Source organism: Oenanthe melanoleuca, chromosome 7 (assembly GCF_029582105.1).
Source record: "Oenanthe melanoleuca isolate GR-GAL-2019-014 chromosome 7, OMel1.0, whole genome shotgun sequence".
Classification (NCBI taxonomy): Eukaryota; Metazoa; Chordata; class Aves; order Passeriformes; family Muscicapidae; genus Oenanthe; species Oenanthe melanoleuca.
Genome location: NC_079341.1, coordinates 13,964,702 through 13,991,210, shown reverse-complemented (window position 1 = coordinate 13,991,210; position 26,509 = coordinate 13,964,702). Strand labels below are relative to the sequence as shown.

General features: G+C 41.5%; 1 long non-coding RNA gene across 1 annotated transcript; it reads left to right on the top strand.

The window, feature by feature from the left end:
• The first annotated feature begins 9,022 nt into the window (after positions 1-9,022).
• Positions 9,023-25,850, top strand: LOC130255632 (uncharacterized). Its single transcript, XR_008840958.1, has 4 exons — positions 9,023-9,111; positions 17,702-17,827; positions 18,961-19,032; positions 24,077-25,850. It is a non-coding gene; the product is annotated as an uncharacterized LOC130255632 (long non-coding RNA).
• Positions 25,851-26,509: the final 659 nt, after the last annotated feature.

The following is a 26,509-nucleotide window of genomic DNA, read 5'->3' as shown; positions in this document are numbered from 1 at the left end:
GAGTTTGTTTTTGTCCTGCTTGTATAATGAAAGATTAGGCTCCAAATAAGCTTTTTGGAGTTGAAACTGCTGAAGTAGAACAGATACCTGATATCAGTGCCCTACATTTACAGGTGCCTGTGTGAAATCAGATATGCTGGTTCTTGAGAACACTTTTGCAACCTGCACAGAGCATTAGGAAAGTAGGATTGGATGCAGCAGGCAAACCAAATTGAGCTTGTTTGTTGTGGGAAGAGATGTTGAATCTCTTCTGGTCGCTCCTGTGTTGCTTTTGCATCCTATTTCAGTCCACAAATGGCCATGAGGAGCTCACAGGGCTGTCTTGTGTGCTGTTTGCTGCCCTGCATCAGTGCCACATGGGGAATCACTTGAGGGATATTGGAGGTATAAGTTGGAAAAGCACTCAGAAGAGCTGGGTTTCTGCCTGCAATCGAGTTTGGGAGTGACTGCAGCCCCAGACCTGTAACAGCAGATCCTGCTCTGTTTGTTTATCCTGGAGGGGCTCAGATAGACCAGCCTGGGATAGCTGCTGATGTCAGGAGAGGGCACAGGGCTGTGCCACCTTACAGCCCTCACACAGCACTGGCAGTGAGGAAAGCAGGTGCCTTTTGAAGGCATGTAGGTGAGGTCCATGCTAAAAAAAATGTCCTCCTGGATAAGCAACAAGTTAGCAAACAAAAACTTTAGCAAGATAAAAACTCGTCTGCCTGGGAAAGCCAGTTGTGTGTGTTTTGATGTTTTAATGTTGCTTGTATAATGCCCATCAGGAGCTCATTTTGATTAATGTAAACATAAGTGGCCTGTCTTTGGTTTGGAAGTGAATTCAGCTAAAATATCACTTGGGTTCTAAGTGAATTTGCCAGCAGAGGCAGTGAAGTGATGTATGGAGCTGTTTCTAGTCAGGCAAGGGTGTGAACTGCTGTTACTTCTACCCTCCAAGAGGAGGATATTGCATTTAGACCTTCTTTAGTAAATACAGAGGTGAGTAAAAGCATGGGAAGCTTTCAGCCTGCCAGCAGCAGGTCTCACCCTTATCCCTCAGGCAGCCTTGAACTCACCTGATGTGAAAACCAAGGACTTTCTCTGCAGTCTTATAGAAGAGCTGGGATTTTAACACCCTATTTTTTCCCTCCCCATGGTGAAATATGCCCTTTAGTCAATGAAAATGTAGCTTAAAAGTATTGCAAATATGCTTTTATCCAAATGTCCCAGCTAAGAAACACATACCTGAATTTTTAGGGCCTGATGCCTGATAAATTGTTGGAGTTATTTATGTGCAGAGCTGAGCAAAGGGTTTTGGTTTGGGGTTGTTTTTTTTTGCTTAGCTTAGCTTGGCAGTCCAGACTTGCAGAAGAGGAAAGGATGTCTCTGGTTAGCTGAAATATTTCACTTTGGTTTTTAAAGTTTGTAGCCTTTTTTTTTTTTTTTTTTTTTAAGTAGCCAAATTTTCAAATAAACACATGTAGAATTTTAAAAGTACTTTAAAGTGCCTTGTAGTGCTATGTTTTTTTGTAGATTTTTAAAGAAACTATTTCATAGAGACGTGTAGGGAGAAGAGTACTGCCACTGTTTTTCACACTCAAAAATTAAGGTTAAAATCTGTTCTATGTTTTAGCACATAAAGATTTCCCTTTCTCATTTACTCATTGAAGCAAACTTAAACTGCAGTGAAAACTGGTATTTTAACTGTATTCATGTGCTTTGGCATGTTTCCAGTTTCTTTGCCTTATCATGCAAAATCCCTATTAAAGAATATTAAATCTAATTTCCTTGAAATTATTTCTTTAACAATAGCTATACTCTGAAAGGGAGTGTAGCAACTAATTGCACTTTTTACAGATTTTTTGTTTTCTTGATGTAGTCATACTTATGCTTTAAGACTTTCCTGTGAATTTAGGGTTTAACCTAGAAATGGCCTGACTTGCCATGGGAAGAAGGGACAGCAGACAAGCACTGAAAGTGAGAAAATAATTTAAATGCTAATAAATCTGGCCTAAGCAAAGGTGTTTACCAAACAGACATGAAGGAAAGGAATGCAGTTTGGAATTACAACGGGAGATCAAAAGATGTCTGAAATAGGATTGCAAAAGGAAATATCTATGTTAAAGTGTAATTAATTTAATTAAAGGCTTTGTAAAACAGATACAGAAGTGGGCACAGAAGTGGATGAACGTTTGAGATGAGCAGCTGATGTAATGTTCAAACATGTTAATAAAAATATGGCAGCTTTTCACCGCCAAGGAGGAGAGGGTTTTTTCCTCTCTAACTCCAAATTGCTGATGTGTGGAGACAGAGAAGGGCAAGGCAGAGACACACAGGGATTCCTGAGAGGCGTCTTTGCCAGAATCTCCCTCATTACTGGCATGTCTCAACTGAGCTGGGGCAACCTCTTGTTTATGAAAAGACACTTCTGTCTGCATCTCCTGCTGCAGGGCCCTTAGAGCGAGCTGGCTCTGCTGGAAGGACTGCACAGGAGCACAGGGGAGGAAGGAGTTTGGCTCCTTTGGGCACTCTCTGGCTTCAGCTCCCCTGGCTGTGGGCAGCAGACAGTGATCCAGTCCTTGGCCATCTCTGAGAGGTGGCCAGCTGCTCTAGAGGTGGTTGTGCCCAAAGCCATGGGCAGTGCATGAAAGAGGAGCTGTAAGTGCATCCTCCTCCAGCACCAGGGTTTGAGCTGGTATTTTGTGGCTCACTTTAGTGCAGCTGGGAGCCAGGACAGGGAGGGTTCTGCTTCTGCAGTGCAAGGACAAGAAAATATTTGGCCATACTCTTGCTGTTTGCATCTCAGCAGCTATTTTCAGAGCAAAAGCAAAGTGTGTAAAGCGTTTCTGCTCAAAGCGAGGAGAGGTGGTTTTGCCAAAATCAACAGCGGGTTTCAAAGCCTTCCAGGTTCCCTGGAACACAAAGGCTGACTCAGAGCTGTGACTCACCAGCAGGAAGCAGGAGGGGGGGACCTCCTTATCTGCTTTCATATCTGGGGTGTGGGAACAGCAGCGGGGCGGGGTGGGGAGGGGCGCCTGGCGGTGGGAGAATAGAGGAAAGGTTAAATATTATGACAGCTTCCACTTCTTTGGAAAGCCATTTGGAAACAGCCATCCTTTCTTATGTCCTTCACAGCAACTGGAATTGTTTTCCTAGGCAAAGCATGGGAGCACTGTAGATCCATTGACAGCTGTACAGTAAATCAGTCTCTGGGTGAATCATCCATGTGCAAAGAGATTAATTTCTAAAGTTTTAGAAGAGATGAGAGTAACTCCAGGCACACAGGGAATTGTCATTGCTAAGTTAGTGATGACTCTGGGCTCTGTCATTCTCTGTGCCTGGCACTATTTGCAGCCACTCACTTGTGAGTGAGATATTGCAGGGCTTTTGCACCTGACTTTCAAAAGGTGCAAAAAAACTTTTGTGCCTGGATAGTAAAATAAGAACTTTCACTGGGGCTTTTTAAAAGCAGAAAGGTGCTCCAAGTCCTGGGATATTACCAGTGAATAATGAAGCACAGCATCTCTTAGCAAAGGTGCTGAAGGATGCAGACCTTCCTGCCTTTAGACCTGTCTGCACTATGTGCTTCTTTCAATCCTCTTGGCTTTGAGAATAAATAGTTACTTCAAGCTTCAGAAGATGCTTAATGGTTTTTGCTCTCACTTTGATTCTAGGCAGCACTATTCAATTATTTCATTGCTGTCATTTTTATTGCTCTCTGACAAACTGTCCAGTGCCTGCTCAGCCCTCTGCCTGCAGCAGATGTTCCTGCATTGTTCCTTGGAGGGCTGGACATCTCTTCCCTCCTAGCTCTACAAATGGAAAGGTTTTCTGACCTCATTGCTTATGTCTCAGGAGGAATGTCCCTCACTCTCTTGGCATGCCCTGGATTAGCTATGAGTGCAGTAAGTTGTCTTTATGGCCCAGCTTGTGTTTTGCTTGCCAGGAGTTTCCCAGGTACCCATCTCTCCCCAGGGCCCTTTGCTAACTGGGCTGTGCCTCAGACCCATTGCTGGGCTGGGCTTTCCCTTCCTTCTTTCCCTGCCTCGTGCAGAAGTATGTGTCTAGGATAAGTGAGGGTAGTGATTAAAAAAGAAAAAATCAACAAAAACACCAAAGCAACGTTTCTTCCTTCAGCTGGGCCCCAAGGAGACAGATGTTCCTGTGACATGTCAGCTGTAGAGCAATCCAAAGCAGTAACTGCAGCTTGAACTGGTTTGGGTGTACCTGCACAGAATCAATTTGCCTGTGCAGCAGCTGAGCCCTGTGTGTTTGGCCAGGCTGCCACACAGACCCTGCAGCTGGGGCAGCTCTCCTGAAACAGCCCTGCTGCTCCCCAGCCAGCCTGTGATGGGGATGGGCCCTTGGGGAGCTGCTGCCTTGCTGCCCCTGCCAGCAGGACTTGCTGACCCTGCTGATGAAAATGGGAGGGAGAAACAGGAGAGGAATGCCTGCTTTTAATGCAGAGCTTGTTTCAGCACTGTGTGATGCTTTCTGCAGCTCTTTGCTGGGATGAGCAGCCAAGGATTTGCTGCTCTTGTGTTGGTAGTGGTCGCATCTGGAGTGGAGCAAATGGCTGCACAGGTAAAAGGGAGTGGGGACTGCTCACAGCAAAGGAAACTCTAGAAGGTATCATCTGTGCTTTTCCTCAAACATCACTTTTGGATTGACAACACTAGAGCTACCTGCTCATCCCCATTTAGTGTGTGTTAGTGTGTGTAAGTGTATGGGAGAATTCTAAATTTACGTGTGTGTGTGTTTTAGATTCAATCTCTCTTGCAGAATTCACTGAATACAAGCTTGTGCTTTCTAGCATAAAGTTAATTTTGTGAGCTGCAGTGCTCTCCAAGCAAGTTCATGCTCTGTCATGTTCTGTCCCAAGTATCAGAGACCACAGCTGCTGGACTCCATTATGCCTGCAGCAAAAACATAGTGTACAGTCCTGTGTCATTTTCCTTTTTAATTCAATGGTTTTACCAGAAAGAGTCCTGTTGAGAACAAAAAGAAACATGCACTTTCAGAAAATTAGTAACTTTCTACCTTCTTTTTCAGGTCTTCCAGACACTTCCCTCTTTAAGTCCTATTTCTTCCTTTTCTTGATCCTTTGTTGAACATTATAATCCTGTGTTTATATCTGTCTGTTGCCATAGAGATAACTGTTGCTAACTAAGCTTGAAACTTTCTGGAGGCATAAAGCAAAAGGTTATTCCTTGTGATTGTTTCATCCGTGTGAAAATAAAAAGTCTCCAGATGGATTTCTCTTCAAAGGTCATGAATTCAAACTTCTCTATGAAACATGAAAGCAGTGAGGTCCTTCCAGTGGCACTGCACTTCCTTTCTCCAGGCAGCAGGTCTGCAGTGTGCTTCTGCATCCTGCCCTCCCAGCCTGCTCCAGCTCTGCCTCAAAGGGGTGAAGGATGGCTCAGGCTTTCTGCTCAGCAAAGCTTTGCATTGACCCCACAAACCATGTAAATCATCAATATTCCTTTCAGAAAGAGCTCACATGGTCAGTGCAGTGTCACTCACTCACTGCTGAGCCAGGGTTTGAATAGGGGGTGACTCTCCTGTCCCCCTGCTTGTTTGCCTCTGGAAGTCCCTGTTGGGTCCCTGCTGTGCCACTCTGCCTTGGACACACCTTTTGAAATCTACACCTAATGTATTGCATTTGCCTTAATGCTCCTTTTCAGATGTGGGGCTGCAAACAACCTGACTATGGATAAAGATGAGCCATGGTAGGAAAACACAGTGGCACTTCAAATCCAGATAACACCTCACTTGTCTTTTTGCTTGGAAAAAGCAGTGAAAGGGGATGTGCTTTTTAGTTTTTGGAATTTTTTTTATTGCATTTAGCTTATTTTAAATGTTATTTTTATGAAGGAGGGGGTTGTTTAACCCTCTTTTCCACTGTAGGGAGCAACAAAGCAAAGAATCATACAAAACAATGCAAATTTAAAAGGAAGTTTGAGACCCCTTGGAAGGCTGCTTTACATCCAGTGTGTGGAAACCATGGTCACCCTTGGGTAGAACACTCTCTAATTCAGCAGCTACTTCATGAAATAGGGCAGTTGTAGCTGTGCTGCAGCTCACCAGCAGTAGATTATTTGGTCTGCTAATTTTGGATAATTCTTGTCACTGAAAAATGAACCAAGCCCTATCCTGGTGGGATGAGCAGCTGTGGGTACCCCTTTATATCACTGGTCTTTAAAGCACTATATAATGACATTTTCTTCTTCCCTGCTCTTTCTTGAGTTTTAATTTGTATCTTCTCCCTCATCTGTCAAATAAAGCCATACCAATTCTTTAACAGCCCACCTCAATTATACTTTACCATTTCTGTGCAACCTCAATTATTCCTTAGCATTTCTTCCTGAAGACACTTCAGCATCTGTAACGTGGGTTCAAAATTTCAATAGTTCTGCACAGCCCAAAACTTACTACAAAAACATTATTTGGTATAATGAGCTCCATAGTCATTTAGAGGGTAAGTAAATATGCTTCATATGGATCAACTGAGGAATAGACTTTTTTTAAAGGTCATAAATAATTCAAAGACAAAACAAGCAGTGAAAAAGACCCCATGGTAAGCTAAACTTCTTATACTAGACCCAGATATAATTCTCATTTTAAAACTGTCTGCACTGTAACAACATGATGTTAATGTAGAAAGAATAAAGAAAACAAGAATTGCAACCATTTGAAAACTTGTATGAAAAATCAGTGGGTCACCTTGGATGATAATGATAATCTGTTTGAATGTTCCTCTACTATTTTTATCTCTATTGTTCTGTATAACTTGTTCAGCCTTTAAAACAGGTAGTAAATGTATTTGAGTAGAAGTCCTCACAACCCTGTGACCAGGGTCCTGTGGTGGCTGCTACAACTTTGGGATGAAAAAGCTGCTGGAGGTACAGTAAGGCACAGGAAGGGCACTGCCCCAAAGTGTTAGACACTTTGTTGTTCCAGACACACTCATGCCCTTCAGTTTTATTTGTGGGCTTTTTTTCTCTATGTCTTGGTATTTCTACTTGTGAAAACTCTTCTCTGTGTGTGACATCAAATATTTACATAATGACAACATTGACAGAGCTTGAGCATTTTCAGAATTTTCACCACGTCCAGAAGCATCTGTTTTACTCTGTCTTTGCCTTGTGTTTGTCAGAGTTAGGAAGAGGAACCAAAAAGGAAGGATGGCAAGAGGGTAGAAGGGACAGCAGGAGTGGAGTAGATGTGCAATGCTTCTGTTCTGGTGCTTCAGGTTGTGTCCATCTGTCCTTCTGCAGAGCAGAATGTGGTTTTCCTGTTCAGTTTGAATCCATAACCATGCTGACCTTGAAATATCCAGATGTCTCCATGCTTCATGTGCTGGTCTTGGAAAAACAAATTGAGAGTGTTGGGAAACAACTGTTTTAGCACATGCTAGGCAGTAACAGTTGCTTTCCATAATTTTAAGTAATTGCTGAGCTCTTTGAGATGTGCATAGGTTTGGGTTTGGGGTTTTTTAGAGTACTGACTTCTTCAGGGGTAGCAGGATGTTGGGATCCACACTGATTCCTAATTTGACTATCAGCCACAGACTTTTTTTTTTTCAGGAAGTTTTTCATCATCTATGTCATAAAGACAAATCTGCTCTGACTTGATAAAAAATTAGTCTGAACAGCAGCAAGTGTAAGTGATGAGAAGCAGAGCTGGCTGCTCTCCAGCTGCCCTTCCTGTTTTCCTCATTAATACTGCTTTTTGGGTAATGTCTGACTCCAAAGCAACTCTGGAACATCACAGTAGTGACCAAGTCCAACAAGGCCAGGATTTAATCTTGTCTTGTGTCTAGAGAGGGACAGATCTGTCCTTTCAAAACCTGAGGTAAGTGCAGAATGAGACTATGACTCTGCCTGCCTGCTCCTAATGATCTCCTGTAAAAGAAAACAGATGTTGAATACAGAATTTCTTGGAAGCTCAGTATAGCAGTAATTTAACAGGCTGGAATTTGGTTATAGCATCCTGACCTTTAGCAATCCTCTCATAATTTATAGTAGCTTTCTGGTTAAAAACTTGCTTGGATAAAACCTTCTTCCTTTATCTCAAATTTTAAACTGAAAACCCTTAAATGAATGTGAAAATAAAGTTTGCTGGGTTTTCGTTCCTTTATCGATTCAGTTTCCTAAGTGTCTACAAGAAAATCAAAATCAAATATTTTCTGGGATAATTAAATCCAGTATTTAAATAAGTAAGGGAAGAAGTCCTATAAAAACATACAGTTGGAAGCAAAAATTGAGAAAAAAAATATATGTTGCAAACCATAACTTGAAATATGTACCTCAGATTGGAAAGCTCTGGGAGGATGGTGCCTGATTGAAGGAGAGGCAGGAGGAATCCTGATTTCTGCTTCCTGGCCTGAGCCAGCATTGAGCTCTGAACAGAGGTAGGTGCTCAATTCCTTGAGAGCTGCCTTTTCTCAGCCAGCACCCAGGCTCACCTGCCTCTGCCAGGGGCTCCTGTCCTGCCATGGAAATGAGGAGTCTGAGGCTGTACAGACAGGAGCTGCCTGTCTGCAAGCAGAGGAGGGTGATTTTCTCCTGTGGCTTTGGATGCTGCCTGGACTCAACCTTTTACACTTGGAGCAGGGATTGAACCATAAGCAGTGATCAGTGTGTTGCCCCCTGGACTGTGGTTCTGCCCCCAGATGGAAAATTCTGGAAGAGAATTCTAGTAAACACTTTAATTATTCCTCATTTTGCTTATGGTTAAGTATTTACATGGAGTAAATATTTTAAAATGCTTTTCTTGTTGATCACAATTGCCTTAATCATCTGGATTTTCACACTGAATCCCTCCAGGACAAAGTTGTGTCCTGGCTGACCAGATTTCAATTTTAAATTCCCTTGGGAGCTCTTAATTAGTGTTGCTCTAAGTAGGGAGGTGAAAATGCAGCTCTTGATCATGGAAAACTTTGTATTTAATTTCGGTGGATAAGATGTACCATGCTGGTTTTTAAAATGTTGCTTTCAACAGGATACAAAGGAGCCCTTGGCCCCTGTGACAGCCGGACTCTCATCACCAGGGGCACAACTTGTGCTTCTGCCCATGGGCATGGCTACTTACCAACCCAAGAGTGCCAGCTGAGACTATGGTAAGGTCAGTAATTCATTATTTTGTAAATGGGTTTGTTACTGGGGCTATAAAAGGTGCTTCATCCTTCGAGCCTGGGTCAGTTTGTCACAAAAATACCCTGAGGTTACAGGAGGCTGAAAAAGGTGATTTTTAACTTCCTGTGCTTTCAGCAATAACTTCCAACCCCGAGTTACAAAGCACAGAAGCAAAGAATCTGGGGAATGTGCTCAATGGCTATTGAGCAAAGCCCAGCTCCTTTCAGTAACCAAGTAACCGAGCTGGAGCCCGGGCTCTGCCCTGCCAGGGCTGGGAAGGGCTGGCAGGGCTGCCCTCCCCTCTGGGGACCCCAGCACAGTCCTGTGGAAATCCATGGATCCCCTCCCCTCCAAGGGCAGCCAATCCCTCTCCTGAAGCTCGAACCACTGTTCTGCATTCATTTTGTGCTGCCACTGAAATGTTTGGGCATGCAAGAGTAAAAGGTTATACTGTAGAAAGGCTGTGCTAGCTGAGAGCTGCTGCAAAAGGAGCTGTGCATGTGCAGTTTCTGGGAGAGGAGCCTGGAACAGCAGGGCACTGCTGTGCTGTCACCTTGAGGGCTCTGGCACACACAGAGATGCACAGATCAGCTCTCTGACTGGCACTGAGCTAGGAACAGGGACAATGGTTTTACACTCAAAGACCAGCTAAGAGGGGCATTTTTACAGTGAGGGTGGTGGAACAACGGGACAGGCTTAGCAGAGAGCTGGGAGATGCCCCCAGCCCTGGAAACACCCAAGGTCAGGTTGGGTGGGGCTCAGAGCAACCTGTTCTAGTTGAAGCTGTCCCTGCTCACTGCAGGAGGATTGACTCAGATGACCTTTGAGATCCAACCCAAACCATTCCATGATTCTAGAGAACACTAGGTTTTGCCTGTAAAAACATGGGAGTTTATATTTATTTAAGAACTTACAAGTGCTTCATTTTTATATCTTAAGGAGTAGAAGAAACAGAGGGACATGTGGCAAGCAAACACTTCAGTACCTGAAGTTAGATTGACATGCTGCTGAAAATACTTAGCAGGGATGGGAGTGCTGCTCAGGAGGGCTGGGGAGGTGCCCAGTTTGCACTGGCCACAGGGGCAGCCCTGTATGGACTTTGCCTGGTGTGGTGAGCTACAAAGGGGGGAATTCCTGTGTAAGCAGGTGGGATCTCTAGAATAAGTTGGGGTTGAATGTGGTTATTGCAAATATTCCAGTGGAACTGGGAGCATGTTGGGCTGGTCTGAGAAATTTAATTGATTGTGCAGGATAAGAGCATGCAAGATACACAAATTTTAGTCAATTTGCCCAGGTTGGAGAATGTTGCAAACAGCCATACAGTACCTACAGCTATCTTTTTACAGAGCTATTGCTGCTTTTGTCACAGTCTGAGCTTAGCAAGATTTTTCACTGTTCAGAAATGAAATTTGCATTCACCAAAAATTTAGCCAGAGTTTAAAAGTTTATTGTGATCAGTTCTTGGGCTGGATTGTTTCTGTTGGACTACCTCTGAAACTGCTGTCTAAGCTATAACATTAAGCAGAAGAATCTAAAGAAAATGGTGTAAATTTATTTAATTGCCTTGCCAAGTTTCCTCTCTCATGCAGGGATTCAAGTCCCTATGAATTATTTGCACTGCATGTATGTTGGTTTACACCCAAGATATACTCTGAAGTAAGTTAACCAGACTTATGTGTGGGCAGGGAGCAAGTTTTTCTGCTCTGCTTCCAAGTGTGGACAGTAGGATAATGTACATAAGAAACCAGAACCCACATGAAATGCAATTGCATCCAGTTTGCATCATTTGCATCACCTATCCCATGGATCATGATGGGCCACCCACATAAATAACAAAGGCAGTGTAAAATTACCTCCTGTCTGGGGGTGTCTGTGTAAAAGCATTATCTGGTGCACAGTGGTTGTGCCAGAATGCATCAGAAATTCAAATTACCTTCCTTAACACACTGAGTGCAAGTGTTAGCTTTTCACTGCATCTGGAGCACTGCCATGGCAGTGACTGAGATGTTGGCTCCACCAGAGGCCATGTTATTACCCTAAATAAACTTAACTGGAAACTCCAGTGTCACAAAAACACAGTGGAGTTCATCTGGAGCTCCCCCACTAATGCCCTTTGCAGCTGTGTGTGACAGTGAATCACAAAGGAAAGCCAGGAGCAGAGTGGAGAGCAGGAGCTGCTCCACAGGGTCCTCAGCTCTGGTGAGCAGTGAGCAGAGCACTGTGGCTCTCAGGGAAGCAAAGGTCTGACAATCCAAAAGGGGCAGAGCCATGGATGGAGCCTGTGAGGTTTGTTAGGACACTCCATAAGTGGCTGCAGAAAACTGGGTGCTGTGTTGCTGAGCTTCTGCACAGACAGAGATCCTTCCAAGTGACCCTACTGGTACCATGGGAAGAACAGCTTCTGAAAGGGCAACATGGCACAAGTTAAGAATTAAAAAAAAAAAAAAAAAAAAAGGTGGTGCAGCTCAGTTAAACATTGTCTGGCCAAATTCTACCACTGGGATGTTAACAGAACTGTAAGAATAGAAATACATAATCAGTCAGAGGAAGAGAACCCATTAAAAAAACCACCTCTATCAACAGATTTTTTAGAAAACAAGAAGGAGGGGGGGAATGCTTTTGGTTAGATCTTTTGCCTGTCTTTCCTCTAGTGTTGACTCATGTTTCTTGCTGGATTGGTGTTTTGAGCATCAGACTTGTCATATTCTTGAAGCTTAGAAGCAAATGGGAAATTAGCAGTCCCAGCCCAGACCTTATTTCCTGTGCTACAATGCAGAGACAAGGCAAAGGACCCTTAAGGTCAGTAAAACAGACATTCTTTATTCCTCTGTTTAGAGGGCTTTTTTTACTTATTTTTTACTTTTTTACTTGTTCAGCCCCAATGCTGGCAGCTGGCACTGAGTGTATTTTATCTTGATCTTTGGCTTTACCCTCCATGAATGGTCAGCTCTGTACTTCCTGTCCTTATCCTGTGCACTGAGGTCTGTAGCTAAAGGCAACCTACCTGCTGCAAACAGAAAAAAAAATTATTGTCTAGGACAGAGCATTGGTACTTCTGAGAGAGTGCTCAGGTATAAAGGCAGGAGAAGCTGCTGAATGGCTCAGCAAAAAGGGGAAAAATTTGTCTTTTTTGCTATGAACAAAAAGTTTCAAGGAGCTGGATTGAGATTACTATTGACAGGTATAGGATTTTAAATAAAAAGTTATCCTTAACTAAGTTTCTGCTGGAAAGAAAAATGTGCCAGAAAAATGTCTTTTATTTTCTTTCTACAACATCCATCCTAAAACAGCATAACACTGACAAGTTTAATCCCAGTAAAATCAACTGATGAGTGAGCTAAGATGATGATATTGTCATATGCAATAACTCTGACAAAGCTGATGGAAAAATAACTCTTGGTTTAATGGAATAAACTCTGCTTTCCCCACTGGTACTATTTTCTCCTCTTTTTCAAGCAGAAGACAAGTAGTTCTCCAGCATCTGTCTTCATTAGTTGCATATTTCTGATCAAGTCCCTTGAATTATAATTTTACAGTTGTTTGTACTTAAATGAAACTCCATAAAACTTGATAAAGGAGCTGCCCCAACCTTTTTATAGAAATTTTAACTGTTGCAGATTAACATTATACTGATTTATTTTAAAAATTATATATTTCTACCAAGTATTCTGCTACCTAATTGATTTCCTACAAGGTTGTCTAAAAGTCCTCTGAAGCAATTTGAGTAAAACTTGATTACCAGATTTGAAGTGTTGCACTGACTTAATTGACTTATTTGTAGTTTGGATAATTATTTGAAGTCTCATCTACCTGGAATGAATAAGTAGCATTACTAATTTGATAAAGGTTGTATGGCCTCTCTTGAAATGGTAATTCTTCACTGTTGCTTTTAAAGTATCTCTGGTAACAGCCAAACAAACATACAATTTATGATATCACTTAAAACTATGTTAATCTACTGGCCAACTTCAGATTTTAGTTAAAAATGTCTGGTAGCACTGGAAAAAACATACCTACTTGGCAAACTGTCAACTCTTTTCTGGGTCAATGCTCATAAAAATCTCTTTCATTTACCAAGATTAAACAATAGCAGTTTGTTTTCCATTTACTATCATAAAGCAATCATGGCATGAAATCTGGTACATTCTGCTAAGAAATATAGGTCCAATTAGTTCATTTATCTCTGTCAACTCTTTGTCCAGGCCTGCATTTACAGCTTTTGATGGTTCCAGATCTATTTTTATGGATTCAATTTTAGCTCTGGAGACTGGAACAATCTCGTGTACAATCTATCATTCCAGTTAATTTTTTTTTTTCAAAGATGAAGCAAGACCAAGTCATCTGTTGTATTATATATTTGTTTCCTTTTAAAGCAATAGCAATTATATATTTACCTGAATTTGATTGATTGAACATTTCTAGGTTGTTACGTTTCTGGACTGAACAAATAGTCCTGCACTGTGGATCCTCAGCAGAACACAGTTTTCTTGTAACAACTGGTGTTTTAAGCAAGTAGAGCCTCAAAGTGATGTTAACCAGAATATTATCTGTTTGGGTTACAGGATTTTCTTACATAATACTCTTTGCTGTTACTTCCAGAGTTCGGCAGCTGTTAAACAAATATTGTTCCAGAGTGTCTGCAGATTTCAGTGTTTGATTTCCCCATGGCTATTGTTTGTCATTCAGCAAAATACAAGTGTGAAAGGCTGATCAATAGGAAGTGAAAGTGGCTTCATTAAACAGTGTCTCAGAAAAAGCCATGCCTTTGTAATCAGTTTTCTCTAGCTTTCACTCCAAAAGAGGCAGTGTAGGAAACAATAGTTATTTTTAAGATAGGAATTATTTTTTATTTGATGACATAATAAAAATAATAAAAATATCAGGAGGTTCATGGACAGACTGGGTCAGTAATAATGTGAGGAGCCCCTTCATTAGGCTCTTGGTGAAGATTTGTTTCCTAGTAGAAGTTTGGAGCTTATGTGCCCAAGGTGTATTTTTTAATGACATTTGCTTAATATTATTTTCTAGATAAGTAATGACCTTGTTGTGAATTATATTTACTTTGTCTTAAGCAGTGACTGCTTTGTGCTGTAAGAGTTTAAAATGGAATTAGCTCATGAAAATCATAGCAGGCAAAAGAGTTTTAGAATATAAAACTGAGGAGAGCGCATCCCTCTCATTGCTAGATATGTCTGACAGTTCCTTCTAGTCACAGAAATGTGTTTACAGGCTCAGAAAGGATATTTGTCAACTTTTGAACTCTGCCTAAAAGACAAAGCTCCCACCACCTTTATTTAAACCTTAAAATGGAGAGAGCTGCCTGTGAACTGTAAGGCAGGAGTCTGACAAGTGTTAGTGTTTCACAAGTGTGAGGGGGAGAAAGCACAGAGAACATGGAAAAAATAGATATATATGTGTAAAAATAATAGATATATATGTGTAAAAATATAGCACTGAAAATGAAACACAATGCCCTGGTAAGAATGAGCCCTGGACTGTCAAATGACCTTCCCAACCCTGCTGTCATATGTGACTTTTACTGACCCATAAGCAAGCAGTTATGTTCTAACAGAACATGATATTCTGCCTTGAATTAGTTGAGGGGAAAAAGAACCAAACCACCAAGTTTTTTCCTCCTTTATTTTACATAACTTTGCAGCAAGAGATGCTACAGAAAGGGAAGGAAATGAAACTTGAATCATGAACTTTAGAAAGGGTACAAATAAAATGTCCAGGCTATTAGTTAAACCCATTTCCAAATGAGCAATCTAATCTCTTGTCTGTGTAATTTCATTATCAACAATTTGAAATGGGCTCAAATATCTCCTCCAATGTTTTAACAGCAGATGTGGACTGGACTACATTAATTGAGAGAGATTGTTTTTCCAGTTGCCAAGAAACAGACAGCTTTCTTTGAGAATGCAGGATTGTGCTCCCAGCCTCAGCATCCTCCTGTTCTCCTGCAGGGCTGGGGAAGTTGATGTTTTGGGAACTAAGCTACCCCAGACAGGGCTGAATGAGCTCAGCTCCTCTAATGGAGAGAGAGTACTAGCAGACAACAGCTGATGCTCAAACATGTTGAACTTTCAAAGAGAATACTTCAGTTCTGCCAATGACTTTATACCTTCAGGAAAGGGAATTAGATTTTCATGATGAAAAGAAGGGAAGATACATGTTTAAGTGAAGATTGCTGTCAGAAAAGTTTAATAGATTAATAATAAATCCATTCTAAGCTGGCTGCCAGGTACTGTGAAAAATTCTGTTCATGCTATCTGAGTGGTGTACTTACACTTTGTGAGTTTGCTTCCTGATATCCTGTTGCCCTTTTTCTGACATAAAATGGGCTAGGAAACCTGGAATCTTTAACTCATAAGACTAACAAACCAAGAATTATGATTAGCTTTGAGCTATGAATGTTTAATTGAATGGATGATGGATGCTTGATAGCCTTTTCTCATGTGGTGTGCTTTTTATGGCATTTTCCACTTTGTAATTGAGGTATTTGTTTATTAAATTGCAGTCATCACTTTTGTCAGTCATTCATGCCTTGTATTTCCAGCTTCTTGTTTCCATTTCAAACTTCTCACCTTCCTACTTCCAGTCTCCCAGCTTGCTGCTTGAGGTATTTGTGTAATTTTCTGCCACACTCAGGGCTGAGCAGGGGAAGGCAGCTTCTCCAGGTGCTCAGTGTGGAGCTTCTGCTCACCTGGCAGTTTTACAATCTATTTTAGCAATGTCTTTTGTTTGGCCTAGTGAGAATATGCCAGCCTTCACCTTTCTGTGTCTTGATGCCTTTTGGAGGGTCTAGGCTTCCTCACTGAATAGTATCTGTCCTTTTGTAATGTACAGTGCTTTGCAGCAATTACCCTTAGAACAGCATGACTTGGCTCTCAGCAAACTTCATCCTGGATAATTCGGAGAATTAGTTCATCAGAGTTTGTTAGAGAATGTCAGGTCAGATTTTTTATTTTTTTAAGGTACCTATAGAGCTAAAATGCAAATTAAGGCCAAACACATTCTCCTACATCTAAGACAAGCCTCAAAGAGCTCCAGTAGTTGCACACACCCAGACATCCATGGGGATCCATATTTTTGCCAGACAAGCTGTGTAGGCTCTGGGAGTTGCACTCAGCCTGGTCAGAGCCACTGCATTTGCAGATAAGCCTCTCTGCCACCTGGGATCCCTCATGCAGAGCCTGCCTGTGGGGCTGATTTGTGAAATGTCATGTGAGGATGAGTAAGATTCAGTCATTAGAAGAAGGTCAGCAAAAAGCACAGGACTTGCATCCCTACTGTCACTGAAAATTACAGTAGGCTGCAGAAGAGAGCATTGTTATTGGACAACCTGGAGACCCTTGCTGGGCTGTGAGAAATGAGCTCAGCACCATTTGCAGCCAAAAGGAACTGCAGGTCACATTTCTGCTGGGCAGCAAACCATAAACTCTGCAGCTCTCCTGCTAAAGGGACCCCTTCACCCTTCTCTGTGACAGCCATGAAGCCACAGTGTTCCAATAAGATATGCACAGGGCCAGGGGGGCCTGGCAATGTGGTCTCATCATAAGAGAGACTTCCCTTTAGGGCATGTAAAAGTTTGGTTTCTGGTTGCTCAGACAGAAGCTGCTGCTATATTTTGTGTGGATGCTGGGAAAGCAAAGATATGTGTACAAGAGCAGACTCAGAGTCCCTGTCTTGACCCCTGTGTTGCTGTTGTGGGGTAAGCCTGTTCTTCCCTGCAGAATGACACAGACATTTCACTTCCAAGCAGATTTGGTCTCTAATTTGGCATTTGGATGGTGCTAACACCTGGAGAAGCTTTTCAGGTGCTCTTCCACATGGATGTTGTACATGGCAGCTGCAGGCATTGAAGCCTTTCACTGCACAGAGGATGTAAGGACTCCACTCTGGATTGCAAATTTCATTCCTGCAGCTGAACACCACCTGTGCCATCAAATGGAGCAGCATCTCTCAAGGCTGAGCACAACATGACTGGGGCTGTCCCTGTAATGCTCAAACTGTGCCATGGGTTAAGGCTGTAACACCATAGGCCCTAGGAGATGTGATTTGCAAGATAATGTAGTTATTCACTATAAAATGGAAGGGTGTTCTTGGCATTTTATAGAGATAAACATTGACACTTGGCATTCTTGAGAGATGGATTTGTGCCTGAAAATAATATTACAGCTCTTTTTAATCAATACTTCATTGCTATTGGAGCTGTATAAAGCTGTATCTCTTCTTTCAATTAGAAGCTACTGGACAACACAGCTGAAATTCCCTCCCTTGTATTATCAAACCACAAGTTCACTCACCAAAAAGCAAATGTTTTTAATATTCTGTGCAAGCTACAGGTTTAAATTCTCATGTTTTGTGTTCCTCCAACAATCTGTTAGTTAGATTAGGTGGACACAAATATGCCCTTTGTATTAGTATTCGTATTTACTGGTTTTCTCTGTAACCAAAGTGATTTTTCATCAGCTTGCTTGCAGGTTCAAGGTATCCATTACTAAGAATTAGACATATTTGACTTGAACCTACAGTAGCTAAATGCAAAAAGTGTAATATACTCTGCTCCTTCACAGTGCTGGGAAGAACTCCAAAGGCCTGGATTGAAGAGAGGAGATGTAATGCCCATACATGGGGGTAAAAACAGCACGAGACACTGATTGGGAATCATACATTCAGCCTACAGCCATTAAAGGGAAACAGTAAGCTGAAGCAGAAGCCTTTTGATCTTTTGCTTGTCAGACTTCTAAGAAGTGCTTGCTCTTACTCTGTCACTTGCTGTCTTCAAGCTGACTTATTCTCCCAGGCAGGGGAGCAGCACTTAATGCATCCCTGTCTTTCTCTTAGTGCATGCCCAGACTTGAGCAGCCAAAAACATATCTTTGCCTGGCAAAGAATTGTTTACTAAATCAAAGCATCTCAAAGACCAATATGGTTCTATCAGCTACATAATATGAAGTTTCTCTTTGTTATAGCAAAAACTTCTCATCACTCCTGTATGTATCTCTATGGTCTCAGTTTTCTTTTTCTGGCTAACACTTGGCTATAACAGTTCATTGCTGACCCCTGTGCATTGTCTGTACAATTGTTCTCAATCTTCAGCTACAGCAAAGCCCTTCAGGGGCTTCTTCCAAGAAAATGTTTTTTTTTCATTCCTGTCACCTCCATGGCATTTCTCTCTTTACTGTGCTTAACTAAAATTGCATTTTCTTCCAGTTTTGACACATCCTTAAACTGTGAGAGAGGGGGCTGTGAAAGTATGAAAGATATCCTGTTGTTCACTGGTTTGTTGGTTCGTTTGTCATACAGCCATCACGTTTCAGACACTACTTTTCATGCAGTCACCCCTCCTATAAGGTGTGTTACATGCAGCTGTAATATGTTTGTAGCCAGAATTTTCTCTGCAACCAGCACACACAGTGCAAGATGACTTTTTTGGTGGTTGTGCAGTGGGATACAGCTGCAGAGTGCATCCAGCCAGGTAAGACAAAGGAAACTTTTCACCAGTTTCATAACAAAGCCTGGAATTACAGGATCCTAATTCTTTTTAAACTTTAAACAAATGGCCTTGAGCTTCTTAAGAAGGAATTCTTGGGCTCTGTTATTTTAAGTTAGTTATGTCTGAAGGGAACCACATGCTGTCGTCTCAAGTCTGACTTAACAAGCTGTAAAAAAAACTTGCACAACTGTGTGCAAATAAACAGCTGTTAAAACCAGCCAACCAACAGGGGAGCCAAATCTGATAGAAATGAAGCAGCAGAAACTACGTTCATATTTATTCAAATGCCAAAATTAATTGGATTTTTTCCCTTATTCCTCCCCTCTGTCACTCTAGGTGGAGCTGATTCAGATGCTTTCTTAGGAGGAGGGGGTAGAGAGCCCTGAGAAGTGTCTGGGTTATGTAGAGGTAAGAGCTCTCTGAAAAAGTAAAAGCCATGTTTGAGATTTGTTTGCCATTGTGTCTTCCTGTGCACATGTGCAAGTGTGTGAACCTTTGAGGATTACTGCTTGCTGTATCTCAGCTTTTTCTCAGATTGTGATTGTTCAGACAGAAGTAGTGTGGGCTGCTGAGCCTGCCAATGGATTCACTGTATGCCATCATTCAAAGGCTAATATTGGCCTCACCCAGGAGGCATTTGATACACAATGTGCCTCTCTTACAGTCAGTCTCATCATGACATTTGCATATTCTGCAACATCCATTTAAGTTTTCTTTTCTGAAATACCTTTACTTGCTTTGAAGAGAAAAATAGTGAGGAATGCTGTCCTTTTGTAAGCAAAAAGAGGTTGAACAGGGAGCTTGTGCACTTGTTAGTGCTGTAACTGGCTGAAAGGCACAGAGCCACACTGCTCCCCATGGCTCTGCACATTCACTAGCCTAGAGCTCAGCAGCTGGAGTTTGGATCCTCTCCATCCACTATCCACTTCTACTAACCAAAACTGCATGTGTGACTCTATACCTGTCCTCTCTGTGCCTGTGGTGGCTCCTTGCTTGCTTTACTGAAGGAATATGGAAGAAAGTTTGGAAGCAGATCTCCTGCAGCCAGGCCACAACCTGAAGAGCCAATTTCACTGTGTTCTCCTTTCTCTCTTCTCCTCAAACCCATCTCCCTCAAAATCAGAGGACACTGACCTTTAACCTTTCACAAGCACTTCTGGAAGCCCTGCCTTGGTTTGCCCATACACATTGCTTTTTGGAGAAACAGGAAATCAGCTTGTGCTATTTTAATCCTGCTGCTTTCATATAAATATCTGCTATTATTTTTAACAACTCTGCGGAAGGAAAAATATGTTTACAAGCACCAAAAATTGTGTCTCCAGTACAAAATACTAATCTGAAAAATAGTGATGGAAACTTGATACTGCCTCATAGATACTGTAAGGTAATTCCACTGTTGTTCATGTCACTTTCATTAGTTCAGATTCTTATTTCTTCTATCTGTGCAAAATACAAAGGAGTGCCTATGTCATCTTTTCATGGCTAGTTGATATTTTAGGGATGGCTGAGTTGAATAATTAAAGGGCTGAATAGAACAGTTCTTCATGCCTCACATCCTTCACACTCTGATCTAAAGCACGGCCGTAATCACAGCAGGAACTTTGTTGAGAACAAATAAAAGTGAAAGGGTAACATAGCTGGAATTTCTTCTTCAAGTCTCCCACTACAATAATCTTATTCCATCCAAACACTTATTTCAAGCAACCACAGTATGTTTCACTAAAATTTTTACTGGACACGTTAACTGCACTTTAATGGCTCTTGCATAGCTGATGTATTTGTAGCTCTAGGGGAAGGAAAAGCAAGGCCACTTTGATATCAGTTTATGTAACAAAGATTTTGTTTCTTGGAAGGCTCGAGGCCATTAAGAGTATAAACTATACTGGAATATGTTCCATATGGCAGTTTCTCAGGTATTGTGATAGCTAATCCAAGTTAATAATTAAAATCCACTTCTATCACTCTTTGCTTAGGATGCAAGAAAGGGTTGGAAGTTTCCTTTTACCACCATATCATCTTTTCCTGAGTATGTGGTCCTGTCCTTACCACCACAGCCTGCTTAATATTTTATTGTGTAATATTTCATTTGGGTAAACTAGCCAAAGGAAGGAGGGTTCATTTGTTCTCAAAGATATTTTTTTTTAATACAATGGGTCCACAGTGATACCAGTGATTGATGGAGCACTGCAGAATAGTAGTGGAAAGTGCCCTCTGCTCCCTTTCTCCTAGCTGCACATTTCAATGATGCTTTTATTTTGGTTTGGGCAGCCACAGAGATGCTGTCCTTGTGCCCAGCAGCTGCTGTGCTCAGCATGCAGTATTTTTGGATTTGTTTGTCCATGCTGGAGGGACTTTCAGAGGTTGAAGGTATGAGAGTCACCATGAAAGAGAGATGCAGCTCAGAAACCTGGTTTCATGGTCTTGGAACATTTCACTCCTCAGTTATAAAAGTTTTTTGTCGAGGTTTTTGTCTGCCTGCCTGGCAGGATGCTGTGATCTCATGGACACTGGATGGTGCATGCCTTATATTGAGCCCATAAAGGAACTACCACTAGTACAAACACAGGAAAATTATCACACTTCAGGCTTGTTTGTTGGGATTTTCTGCCCACAAAAAGTTATTCTAGGAGAAGAAGGCTATGCATAAAATGTAGACTATTCCAGTGTTCTTCTTCAATATATGGAGATAGGTCTTTGGTGTCCTAGCACCAAACCAAAAGAAAAGGTTTAGACTGTGTTACCTAAAATGCAAAAGAAAATAAGTGCAGTTCCCACTTGGCAGGGCAGCTCCTCCTCACAGGTGTGGGTAGAGCTGCCCAGGTTTGCTCATGGCAGAGCTGTGATCCAGTGACTTTTGGATGTGACCAGCAGCTAATCTTCACAAAGACCCCACAACATCAACTGCTTGCCTTTGGCCTAAAATTTCCAAATTAAAAGGAGTTTACTTCAAAAATTTCCGAAGAGCTGCTGCTGGAAAAGTTGGAAATTGAGGAATATCCATCTGCAGATGCTTTCACACACTGTTAGGAGTGGTGTCCAACCTGCTCTCTGGCATGTGGGCTGATGGACTTGCCCTGTGCCAAAGATTCTCATGTCCTGTGTTTTTCCTACTGCGTAGCTGTCAGACAGCTTTGGAGTTCACAGTGGGAGCATTCAGACAGAGTGCAGCTGTGCCTGTTGCTCCAACAACTCCTTTATATCCCAGGCAGGTCACAGAACAAGACAAAAAGCAGCTGTGCTACCAGTCCATGAGTCACAAAGCATCTTCCACCTGGGAATAAAATGGTTGCATCAGTAGATTATGTAAATTGATTCTTCTAGTTACTGGGAGAATCAGTTAATTTCTGCTTAATATTTTGAACTGCATGACTAGAGCTAGCCTATAGCTTACAAGGGCAATACTTTTGAATTAAGAGGTTATTTTCTGTATTTTTACTAACATTCATGTATTTTTACTAAGCTGAGTTAAACACCTTTTCTGAGTGTGCATCTGACTGCAGATTTCAGCAACTTAATACTGAACATTCACCAATGAAAATTTTTATTCATGGAAATAGCTAATCAGACAAAACAAAGTTAATGATTTTTCTCAAATAATGCATGTTTATGGCAATGTTTTGGCTTGTGATAAAAAGAAAAAAATTGGTGAATTTTGAACATCATCCTCCTTTTCTTCTGGCACAATTTTTCAGTTACTTTCCCCTTTCAAAGCCTTGAGTGTTTGTGGTCAGAAGACCAGATTTGCTGCCACCTGGGACCAGAGCTGCTGGCAGTGCCCACACTGCTGCCTGAGACACTGTAGGCAAATCTAGATGGGGACACTGGCAGCAGCTCTGGTCTTCTGACCAGCCTGCCAGATTTCTGCCCATATCCACTGTCTGAGGGGGTGAATGCTGCATCAGTCTTAAAGGGACTTGGCTTTATTTCCTCCTTCCTTTTGGATTAATCCTTTATGAGAAAATAGATTGTGAATCTATATTTACTGACAGGTTTGTCAGTGCTTATCAGATAGCCTAAAATTCAGAAAAAGCCAGCACACATACTATTCTTTCTGGGGAGTAAACCTACCTCCAGGAATTTAGCTGGTTCCATTTATTTATTTATTATTACATTATTTATTTAGCAGATCTGGAAGAAAATACTTACATTTGATTTTTAATTACTTTAATTTTCATATCTCTTAGAGGAAAGCAATAACAGAAGTCAAGTTACCAGGTACATTTTACATCTGCTAAAACCACCCCCAGCAGGGGGAACAGCAGCTTCCCACTTCTAGTCAGGAGCAGAACTGCTTCTCCCACAACTGCTCACTGGTTTAAAGATGTTTGGACTTGTAATAAATTTTTGCTATTGGTTGTTGGGAAATAGTACCTATATATTGATTTATTAAAAACACCACAACTTCATGGTGGTTTTTGTAAGCTCTGGGTAATGGCCCAATCTGAACAAGTTTAGTGTTTTTTTCTCTGAAGCTGCCTTATCATCCTGTGGGGAGGCTGCCCAGAGCTCTGAAGTGTCTTTTTGTCCCCACTCATTCCAAGAACAAAGTTTGGCTGTGCCCAAGGACAAGAGCTCCTTCCCGAAGTCCTCCTGCAGTGTCAGCATGCCTAATGTCCCTTGGAAACTCGTGGGGACAGTCCCTGCAGTGCTCAGAATAGCACAGAATGCTCTCTGCAGGGCAAACACTTTGGAAAGAGTAAATTACTTAAAATCCCATCTATACAGCAAACTGGTGTAGTCAAGGAAGAGTAGGAGAGTCAAGAATCTAGCAGTGTTTAATATACTTTTGCAAGGACCACCTGACAGTCTCTTATTTTTTGTGATGTTTAGGAGAGGGAATTGCTGTCTTTCACCTCCCGTCTCTAATCCATTTCCTATGTGTTAGCAAAGGGTAAAAAAACCTTGGGTACTGCACTGCAACTGTGGTGACTTTATATGAAGACAAATTCCTGAGGCTGGAATATTGTTACTGGTCTGAAAAAATGTTGCAGATTCTTCTTTCTTCATTTAAATAGAAGCAGCATGGAAATTTTGCAAAGAATGGGGGTGGAAGAAATGTTTTCTGTTTTCCAAAAGTGGGCGAGAGGTTGAAATACAATTGCAATGACATTTTTTCATGTCCTTGATGTAGAGATGAAGCTTGTTCAGATGGAGTTTTTCACTACTTTATTTCAATTGTCTTAATCACAGTTCTGGGGACGTTATACATTCTATTTAGAGGTGAAGAGGAGCTCAGCTGGAAAGCCCCACTTTGTTGAAAGCTGAGTATCTAATTTTCCAGCAAGCAGTAAGCTCAGCTGATGTATATATTCACAATGTAAGTGCTGTCACAGCATTGTTTTGCATATATTAGAATACACATTAATGCACAAAAGACTTGTAAGTGGCTGTAGTTTGGATGTTGCAAAAATAGAGATCTGTATTTAGAGCAATTTATTTCCTCTTGTGACAGACTTCTAAAGTGGGAATGCTTTATCAATCCTTACTGCTGAGTGCCCTGGGACCTTTTTTGGAAGCAAATCAGCTTAGACCTGGCAGAAGTGGACGAGAAGGGTGGTTTGAATTCTGCCACTGCAGCCGGCACAGATCCTCAGCGCTGACTGCCTTTGGAGTCAGACAGAAAACAGGAGCTGATGCAAAGTGTGTTTTCCAGCCATCACCCTTTGTCCGAGGGCATCGATTCCCTAAACACCATCAGTGTGATGGAAACAAACGTGAGCCCCTTTGTTCTGCTTTTATTAGCTGCTAATGAGCTCCGTGAAACCCAGCAAAAGGGTGTTACCAGTTTATGACTCTGCCAAGGTAGAGCTGCATGTGGGAATGAAGCCTTGTTTAATCAGGTTTTGTAACTACTTTGATACAATTTTAGCTGAAGCGTGTTCAGTCAAGCAGTTCCTGGTTTAATGCACATACTGTTTCAAATTTAGTAGCAGGTTTCAGAAATCACCAAATTCCTCTTCAATAACCACTTTTTACCTTGCACACTGATCATCTACAAACGTGCCTGTAGTAACTGTACATTGTGGTTTTTATTTTTTTTTTTTTTTTTTTACTTAGGAAACCGGTTTTAGATATCAAATCTCCCTTGAAGTTACTGAATTTCTGAGTAGGTTTTAAAGATGAAAAAGATTCAATCCTCAGTTTGAGCTCCTGGTAGAGGCAGGTGAGCACAGCAGAACTTTTCCCTCTCTGGTATCACAAGCATGGCTCAGTTTTACAGGGTTTTCTTGACTTCCCTCTTAGATCTAGAGGAGGAATATCTTCCACGGAGAGGTGTAGCAGGGACAGGGCTGTTTGAGAGCAGGAGCAGCCAAGGGGAGCTCCCAGGTTCCAAGCTCTCAGCAGTGACAGCCTGATACCAGGGCACACCTCACTACTGGGAGCACACACAGGCTGCACAGAGTTTGGGGCAATGGAAGGTTGTTATTGACAGGCAGTGGGAAAGTTTATGCCTTGTGTTTGCAATTACAGTTGAGCAAATATACAGTGAAATTGTACTTTATCCTCTTTGTCCAGTTGCTAAACACCCAGCTTTCTTCCCCAAGAATCATACCTGTTTCTCTTGACTTCTTGATTTAATATCTATAACCAAGGCACTTATCAATTACTCCAAGGATTTATAGAACTGCTTTTTGGTTTTGTTTTACTTAAAAAACCAAAAAACCAAAACCAACCAAAAACAACTCACCCCCCACCCAGATTTTAAAGTGCTTCTGAGGGGAAAAAAAAAAAAAAAAAAAAAAAAAAGCTGGGGTTTTGGGTTTTTTTCCCTGAGAAGGGAACATCTTATAATTAGGAAAAACAAGGAATTCATGTTTGTAGCAAGTGAATTATAGCCTCCAAAGTAGCTTGAACGTTTTCAGTTGAAAGCTGCTTTGGAAGCTTAACATGCGATTAATTTTTGAAGTATGCCTGGACTATCAAGAAGTTAATTGATGGAGTGTGAGCTATACCCACTTAAAAGGCACAGACAGGGAAATCAGTGCATTCTCTGTGAGAGGCTCTTAATGATTTCCTTTCAGAGAATGTGCACACTATCTTAATTATACAGGAGCCTACGTAAAGGTACCATTGGATTGAGTCCAGTGAAAGCTAAAACAAACAATATGACAACAAAAAGGGCACTTGCGTCATTTCACTTTAGTATTTATAAGACAAACAATAACTAGCAAATAAAAAGCTCCTAGCCTATGGTGTGCTTACAGTGCCAGGATACTTATTGCTTCTCATGTAATCTTTAAAACAAAGACCTACATATCAGAAAATGTGGGACAGTCTATTTTTTTCTTTTCTTCTTTTCTTCTTTTCTTTTTTTTTTTTTTTTTTCTGTCTGCACAAAAGCAAGACCATCTTACAGCAAGGAGACATGTTTCCTGTGGTGCTCTGCTGGTTTCATGTGATTAATGACCCCAGCATTTCACAGATAAGATTTTCTGTGTGAATGTGATCTTCTGTGTGCACAGGGGCACAAAGCCACTAAAAAAATGCATGAGAAGGAATGGATGATAAAGCTAGCAGTGAAAGTGAGGTGCTGGAGCATTATCATTAGAGATGCCATTGTTCTGTGTAAAAGCATAGCTTTCTATATATTCAGTAATGGGGTTTAAAATGATCAGTTTTACTACATGGTAAGCCTTGCCATTCTGATCAAATCCACCTTGTGAAATTCTGTAGCCATGAGATCCCAAGATACAGTTTTGGAGATCTTAGCTTTAACATGTGGGTTCAGCTGTGGCAGTGCACTGCTAGCATGCTTATTCTAACAACCAAGGGGAAAATGTCCAGATCTTTGCATTTTATTTCCTAAAAGGGTACTGATATGGCTGAAATGTCAGGCCACTCTGGCATTTTTCAGCACCTTTGATCACTTTAGGCATATTTTGGT